A 9116-nucleotide genomic window follows, 5' to 3' on the forward strand; every position below is an offset into this window, starting at 1 on the left:
CCTACTTATTTCCTTGTCCGAGCAGCTATTTCTCGTGAAAGTAATTCTTGAATGATCTAGCTCGCCCTGCAAGCAGCGTGGTTCATAGCTTCTTTTATCCCGGTCCAACAGTGTCTTGCTCATACGAACTAGAATTAGTTCGTTTCCGCTACTGTACCTTCCCTAGCTTTGTTATTCTACTACTCTTCTACTATTATTCGTTATTTTTTTTTTTTTTTGTATCCTCAAAACAAACACAACCCTAAGCATCTTAACCTTTTCAATTAATTATTCGTAAGTCTTTCGTCAGCCCTTAAACTCATACGTTCACGCTGAACTATTTCATCGTTTTTGGAGCTAAAGTATGTTTTCCAAAGACTGGAAGATAAAAAAGGGAGGAATAGCTTGGTGTGGTGAAAACAGTGGTCTTGGTTGTAGAACTGATGTTATTGCAGTGGTCTTGGTTGTAGAACTGATGTTATTGCTTTATTTATTCATGATGCGTGTTTCGCCTAATTCTACGCTTCAGATAGAACAAGTAGCGTGGTTAGTAACTTCTTTTAGCCCTGTCCAACAATATCTCGCATGGAAGAAACTAGAATTATTTCATATCTGCTACTGTAACTACCTTGAAAACGCCTTGTATTAGGTGAAACACCCGTCACGAACAAACAAAGCACTAAAATAAATTCTGCAACCAAGACTGTTTTTCACCACAGTCTGTATAGTGGTTGCAGAAGTAAAACTCCGTGAGGTGCAAATCCATTTACAATAGTGCACTAGCTGTCCTGGTGACCTACTGGGCGCTGCCTCGGGTGATGTGAATATCTTTCAGCAGGCCGTAAGAGCGGTAGGCCGCTCTTCCTGGAAGCGTTAATTACAGGGCAAACACACACAGGCTGCGGCAGCCGGACTTATTAAACGCCGGGGAGTTGTAACAACGCGAGCGCTCGAGGCGTGACCGTGATGTCACGTCAGCCGCGGCCCCACCACAAAGTAATTACCGCGAGAGCAACTTCATGGCGCCATTGTCAGCAACTCCTCCTCCTCTCTGTTTTGCCTTTGTGTTTGCAGCTGGTTTCCTCTACGACACAGCATATTTACTTCACTGGAAAATTCGTGACGTTGAACATAATGGCTCACATAGAGGGTGTCCAAGAACGGACTCACCGTTATTAAAACCGAATAACTTGAAAACAAATTTAGATAGAACGATGAAACCAACGGTTCAAACAAACGGTAGTTATGAACGCTATAAGTGTTTTATATAATAGTTATCAAAACTGTTCTTCTCAGTTCTTCTAGTATATCAGCGTCTCTTAGGCGCTTCTTGCGTTCATAGTTCATGATTGATGGGATGACTGTCAGATACCGTTATAACAGACAATAACTGAAATACTTGCTTCAGCTAACTAACAATAAGTGCCGGATTTAGAGACACTGTTGTCGCAGATTTGAACAACAAAGAGATTCAGTCGATATGATTTCACACGCAGTATTGCAAAGAAGTGGCCTAAAAATACAGAGAAATGGTGTGAGGGTACAAACTGGCCCCGCCATCCTTTTCGGTAGCATGCTTCATATTTGACAATCTAATAAAAATAGTACACAAAAAAGTGGCTAATATCTCATATAATTGATGAAAAGTCACAGAATATCGTCAGTCAAGTTTAAATTTTTCTCAAAAAACAAGTGAAAAGCTCGAAACGAGGCCAGTTTGGCCTCTCGGTCCTCCCACTGTTAAGCGAGATGACATACTGAGCTAAGAAAGTACATTCCTCTCCATGTAGTGTTTAACAGTGTACTTGAAAGATTCAATTTTGCTCACGTTTCTCACCACGGCATTTCATTGGTGGTTGTGTCATCTGAGATGGAGATCTGTTGAAAGCACCTCGTACGTGGAAGTGCCACAATCATTTAGATTTACTGACATGCTTGCGGAAATAGTTCTCAAATCTTTCATACGAGTTGAACTTGTTATAAAGATATTTCGTTTGCAGATGGAAAACAGTACAGAAACCAGATAGCAGTTATAAGAGTCGAGGGACATGTAAGGGAAGCAGTGGTTGGGAAGGGAGTGAGTCAGGGTTGTAGTCTCTCCCCGATGTTATTCAATCTGTATATTGAGCAAGCAGTAAAGGAAACAAAAGAAAAATTCGGAGTGGGTACTAAAATCCATGGAGAAGAAATAAAAACTTTGAGGTTCGCCGATGACATTGTAGTTCTGTCAGAGACAGCAAAGGACTTGGAAGAGCAGTTGAACGGAATGGATAGTGTCTTGAAAGGAGGATATAAGATGAACATCAACAAAAGCAAAACGAGGATATTGGAATGTAGTCGAATTAAGTCGAGTGATGCTGAGGGAATTAGATTAGGAAATAAGGCACTTAAAGTAATAAAGGAGTTTTGCTATTTGGGGGGCAAAATAACTGATGATGATCGAAGTAGAGAGGATATAAAATGTAGACTGGCAATGGCAAGGAAAGCGTTTCTGAAGAAGAGAAATTTGTTAATATCGAGTATAGATTTATTTGTCAGGAAGTCATTTCTGAAAGTATTTGTATGGAGTGTAGCCATGTATGGAAGTGAAACATGCACGATAAATAGTTTGGACAAGAAGAGAATAGAAGCTTTCCAAATGTTATGCTACAGAAGAATGATGAAGGTTAGATGGGTAGATCACATAACTAATGAGGAAGTACTGAATATGATTGGGGAGAACAGGAGTTTGTGGCACAACTTGATCAGAAGAAGGGATCGGTTGGTAGGACATTCTGAGGCATCAAGGGATCACCACTTTAGTATTAGAGGGCAGCGTGGAGGGTAAAAATCATAGAGGGAGACCAAGAGATGAATACACTAAGCAGATTCAGAAGGATGTAGGTTGCAGTAGGTACTGGGAGATGAAGAAGCTTGCACAGGATAGAGTAGCATGGAGAGCTGCATCAAACCAGTCTCAGGACTGAAGACCACAACAACAACAACATGGAAAACAGTGACTAAATTTCTTGGAAATTTCCTGCTGCTCCCAGTAAAACATCGAAGCACTGACAAACTGAATGTAAGTTGATTATTTAAGTTATATGTGCAGACCATCCTGCATAAGAGTTATATATACAAAAATTTTCATCAGGCAGACATGTCTCAAAAGCAAGTGTAACAACTGAAATGAAAAAAAAACATGTCTCATTAACGAAATAAGGATATCTGTGAACGATTTAGTAGAAGAGCCTTCGATTTCTTTCGATATTTAGCTTTGTTTCTAAATATAGCTTACAGTTTCTCAGAATATTTTATTAATTGAGCTATGATTTTGCTTGTTCTCCTGCCATTGGATTTGTAACTAAATGACTAAATTACAATTGATTATCTTACTTAATGGATACTGTGTTAAATATATATGTTTCAACTTTATTCCTCCGCATATAGTATCACTATACAGATATGTAAATATGTGTGTACATGTTTTGTTGATTACTTCAGACAGTTTATTTGTAACATTCTTATTTTGTTTCAATGAAGATAGGCCTAAAATTATCTACGTCTAAAGAAAATCAGAAAAAGATCTCAACAAGATAGCAAACTTCGAGGCAACGGTTTTTCTGTATGTGGATAGAAGAAAACTCGTAGAAGTTGACAAAGTTGTAACTGAGTTATTATTGGGTGCCATAAGGTAAAACTAGGCCAGCCATCTTTCTGAAAGATGATTTTAGCTTTGCTTTCCTTGCCTCAGGCCGCATGGCGCAATGTCTTCGTGTACTTGATGCTAACTTTGTGATAATTGAAGTCGCATACTCTCAATACCTCATTCCAAATAATTTTTAATTGTTTTCAAACTTAAAGGATAAAGGTTATAAAATTCCATGTATGCGGAAAGTAAATGTTGCAGTAGATATTTGTCTCTCTTTACGTTACAACAAGCGACAAAGTGTCACAAATTTGCACGGTTTTTAGTAAATCCAACGCTTCTCATGCTGTTCCAAACATTGTGGTCATATTCGTATCCTGAAGTTCACGTTTTGTTCGTGTTTGCTTCAATATTTATAATTATGCCTTGAGCAAACAAAAAGAATCGAAAAAGAAACAAGTGGATCACAGAAAAGCGTGGAGCGGAAGAAATAATTAGGACTGTGAGGAAAATTAAATGAAGAAGAGTGACATATGTACTGAAGCGAACAGTTGGGGGGAAATTTCTTACCGGATCCAAAGAGAGAAGGAAAGTCCAAGACGACACCTAAATATTACATTTTGATGGTTCTGTTTCTGTCAGTTGTAGTAGAGCTAAGAGTTTGCAACTAACCAGTATTTCTCTTTAGCAAATAACATGAATGGATTTTTACACATCAGTATATAATATGTTACATGTTTTACGGCAAACAACGAGACAGAACCACTGAAAATGGTAAATCATCATGGACACATATATGGGTTCAAATGGTTCAAATGGCTCTGAGCACTATGGGACTTAACATCTGTGGTCATCAGTCCCCTAGAACTTAGAACTACTTAAAGCTAACTAACGTAAGGACATCACACACATCCATGCCCGAGGCAGGATTCGAACCTGCGACCATAGTGGTCACGCGGTCACATACATGGGTGTCAAAGCAGAATTTGTGTTCGTTCTAGGCAGCACCACACTCCGTTAGCTGCAGCCACAATCAACCGTTGTATTTCCAATACCATATCTCCAGTCCACTTTTTCATATCTGTTATTGCGATCTGGTCTTTTTCCATGAGGCTCTAGTCTTGGATTTTGCTTCTCTCTTTGAATCCAGTACATAACTTCATAACTTCATTTGTCTTCTTACCATGAAAGCACTTGATTGTATGTCTCACACATCTTCATTTAGATCACAGTCAGTTCATCATTTACTTCAGGTTGTATCCAGATCAATTTGTTTCTTTCCTGTCTCTACCAGTGATACCCATCAAGACCGTTTTCGTTGGCTGCCAAACAACGTTTGGAGTTTGAGTAGTTTACAAATATCAGTGTCATAAAAGCTGGTATGTACGCTGCACGCTGATTGTATAAATTTTGTGTAACAGCGAGATAGGAAGCTTCGTTTTGAAACCGATTTCCTCAACCAAAATAACTACAGGCCACATTACTCACCTTTTCTCTCTTATGCTGTTTGTGCATTTGTTGTAATAACCACTAATCGGCAGTGACTAGTTATTTTACGAACATTTTCTTTCCTGTATCGCAGAACACTTGGGTGTTAATACAGTTACCAGTGAATAATTTAAGTAGGAAAGCAAAGTACTATTTGGATGAGATATGCACTCCAGTTATTACTCGCAGTGTAGAAAATGGCAAGGCCGTTATGCAGAGAAGAGAGAGGTGGGATACCTTTTTATTAGATACATTTTTATTACTCTTAGAATCCACACAGCTACATCAGAAGAACACACACTGACACAAATGCAGACAAACATTTACGTTTTTTAGCTCCTTAAGCTACCCTCCTTTCTTGGAAACAGATCAGTCAGAGAGCTTCATAAGTGGTACACTTGCATATGTGCTTCCTCTCTCTCTCTCCCTCTCTCTCTCTCTCTCTCTCTCTCTCTCTCTCTCACACACACACACACACACACACACACACACACACACACACGTACACACACTCTCATACACACACACACACACACACACACACACACACACACAAACTAACACACACATACACAGTGGTGGTAGCAGATGCATCCTCTTAAGGTATCTCGTGATACATGAAGGAGGTGGAATATTATGTGTTATGAAGGTTGAAACAGGTACGATAGTTATACACCACAACAAATACACTGACATATCTAAAGCATTGTTCAAAAGTTTTTGATCACCTACGATGAAGACTTTAAATTTATTTCAAAGTAAACACACACATGATAAACAGTAAATAGACCATCAAAACAATTCGAAACACAAAGTAATTAAAGACATTAGCTGCCAGTGACCATCGATTTTATATCAATGGGGCAAGATGAAAATATGTGCTGGAACAGGATTCGAACCCACGTATCCTGCTTACTAAGCAGATGTCCTGATCACTACACTATCCATACACAGTGGCCACCAACACAGCACGAACTATCCCAGCACGTCTCCCGTCAAACCCTGCTTCTCAACTTACACCGCCGGCCGCGGTGACCGAGAGGTTCTAGGCGCTCCAGTCCGAAACCGCGTTGCTGCTACGGTCGCAGGTTCGAATCCGGCCTCGGGCACTGATGTGTGTGAAGTCATTAGATTTAAGTAGCTCTAAGTCTAGGGGACAGATGACCTCAGATCTTGAGTCCCATAGTGCTCAGAGCGATTTGAAGTATTTTTTTCAACTTACACCACACACTACTGATGCAGAGCCCCTGCTCACTAAGCCCATTACTCGCGCCATTTCGTCCGATTCCCGTTAGAGTTCAAGCTCGAACTTCATTTCCACGGGACGGATTATTCGCCGTCATTATATTATATATGGACCCTGCAGCAACGGTCCAAGACGTTTTTTATGGACACAGGATAGGAATGACAAATGTATGGAACTGAAGAATATCGTCCAAATCATTCAGCTGATTTAAATAAATATCATTCATCTGATATAAATCCTATCGAAGTTTCATAGGATGAACTTGACATTTAAGTCAGAAAACTCTCATCTGATGCTGGCGATTTAGGAAATAACTTACTGACGTATTTTACTGAAATATCTACAAAAACACTACAAACTCAAGAGCAAAGGGTGAATATACATATAATGGTTTAGATTTTAGCTTCTTCAAAGTATTCACCCTTTGCTCTTGATTTTGCAGCGTTTTTGCAGATATTTCAGTCCGAAACGTCAGTTAGTTATTCCTTAAATCGCCAGAATCAGATGAGAGTTTTCTGACTTAAATGTCATGTTCATCCCATAAAACTTCGATAGGATTTAAATCAGGTGAATCATTTGTATTTAAATCAGGTGAATGATTTGGACAAATGGTATTCTTCAGTTCCTTACATTTGTCTTTTCTACCCTGCGTCCATTTTTATGTTACGGTACTCAACGCAATGTTTTAAATTTATTTTGTTTGCCTAATAAATGTTTCTTGGCCTCTGTGCACGCTTTTAAACCTTCCTCACGGGGACGGCGTTGTACTATTGAGACAGAGGCTGGAACTTCTCGTATACTGTAGTGGACTTTTTTCTTGCTTAGTCCATACTACCTCCTCGAAAAATGCGGAAAGCAAAGAGCTTGCAATAGAATTGATGTATTTCACAGAAACGAAGATGAGCTAGTGCTCATAGCTCTTAAGGTATGCCTTTTCGATCTAATGTTTACTAGACATTTTCTTGTTTGCAGTCTTGGTCCATCCTCCCCATATATATATGAGTTTAACAAAAGAACGAAATCATGTGATGGGTGATGTTCAGTGTGTACAAGAACCAAGAGTGAGAAAAATAAGGATGCAAGGTCAGGAACAAAGTGCTCTAATTGAAAGGCTGTAAGACAATCATATAGCCTTTCGTCCCTACAGTTAAATCTACACATGGAAGAAGCAATGACAGAAATAAAAAACCGATTCAGCAGTGGAGTAAAAAGTGATTTTAAAAGTTATGTATGATAAGATTTGCTTATGTCATTTGCTATCCTCAATGAAAGCCAAGAACAATTATAATATTTATTGAATGTAATGAAGAGCCTACTGATTGTAAAGTATGGTTTGAGAGTAGACCGAAGGAGGAGGAAAGTAACGAAGAATAGCGGAAATGAGAGCAGTAACGAAACGGTATAAAATTTGTGTAGATGAAACAATAAGAACTTAAAAACAGGCTAGTACAGGGAATGAGACTGTACCTGGACAAAAGACCTATACTAGTGGCAGACATCTGCCTTTATTGCCTTTATTTGGGAAAGAAATTTCAGAGAATGTAACCACGGACTTCTACGGATGTGAATTATAGACGGTGAGAGAAGCAGAAAACAAGAGAAACGAAGCTTTTAAGGTATGATGCTATAGAAGGATATGGAAAATTAAGTCTGACTGACACGATAAGAAATTAGGAGGTTCTCCGGAAAATTAGCCAGGAGACAAATATATAGAAAACTCTAAGGACAAGTAGGGGCGTGACATGTGTTATATATGTGACATGTGTTATAACCAAGATGAATGAATTCCATAGTACTGGGGGAGATTTGTCGAGGAAAGACAGATACTGAAATATATCGAACAGATAACTGAGGACATTGGCTTCAAGTGGAAGCGAGGGTGGCTCAGGAGACAAGGTCGCAGTGGGTCACATCAAACCAATCCGACTAATGGTAAACCAAAAAAAAAAAAAAAAAAATGTGGTGATGGCGTACAATGTGCGAGAAACTGCCTACGTACGAGAGGATAAATCAGCGATGTAGCTATCTGTTGCATTTCTTAAAATTCAGTCATTCCTACAACTCTTTTGTTATGGGTGCGTCCAAATAACTGCGTTTGTCACAACCTGTTACAGGTACCACGTGATAAATTAGGCAGCAATGTGGTAGGTAAGAGTGTCACTCTTGATCCGTTGACGTGTTTTCGCACATCAGAAGTAACGCACGTGTCTACAGTTTCGGGAGTACCTACCACAGTCCGCCAAATTAATTCTTCCTACAATCAATTGGTTCATGCTGATAAGGCTAATACTGAGTGCGTTATTCACTTAAGTTTAATGTTCCGGTACCCCTGTCACATTAAACTGGAATTTTTCGAATAAGGATTTTAAAACTGTAGTTACATTAAACGTCTGTGATTAACCATGCGCAGTAATTTCGCAAATTCGCGCCCTATTGTAAAGGTGTGTAGTGGAAATGTGATGTGGAGCAATCCTTCATGCTGTAGCAGATAAATGCGGAGCGTATGCAGCCACAAACTCGGCACATAATTTCCCCCGACGCTGTTGCTGTAGCTACGAACACTATCTGCGGCTTGCCTATCTTCGCCCCTGAGGGCACACAGCACAGCGTTAAGCGAGCAGGCTACGAAATACCCCACAATTCCCCGCGGACAGCACTCCGAAACAGCAAACGAGGCAGCGGTTCGCGCCGCGCAGGAATAATCTCAGCTCCAACTAAAGGGCGACGTTTTACTCACTATCTCCCACAAACATTTAACCATTCATGTGATAAACT

This window comes from Schistocerca serialis, chromosome 4 (assembly GCF_023864345.2).
Source record: "Schistocerca serialis cubense isolate TAMUIC-IGC-003099 chromosome 4, iqSchSeri2.2, whole genome shotgun sequence".
Lineage (NCBI taxonomy): Eukaryota > Metazoa > Arthropoda > Insecta > Orthoptera > Acrididae > Schistocerca > Schistocerca serialis.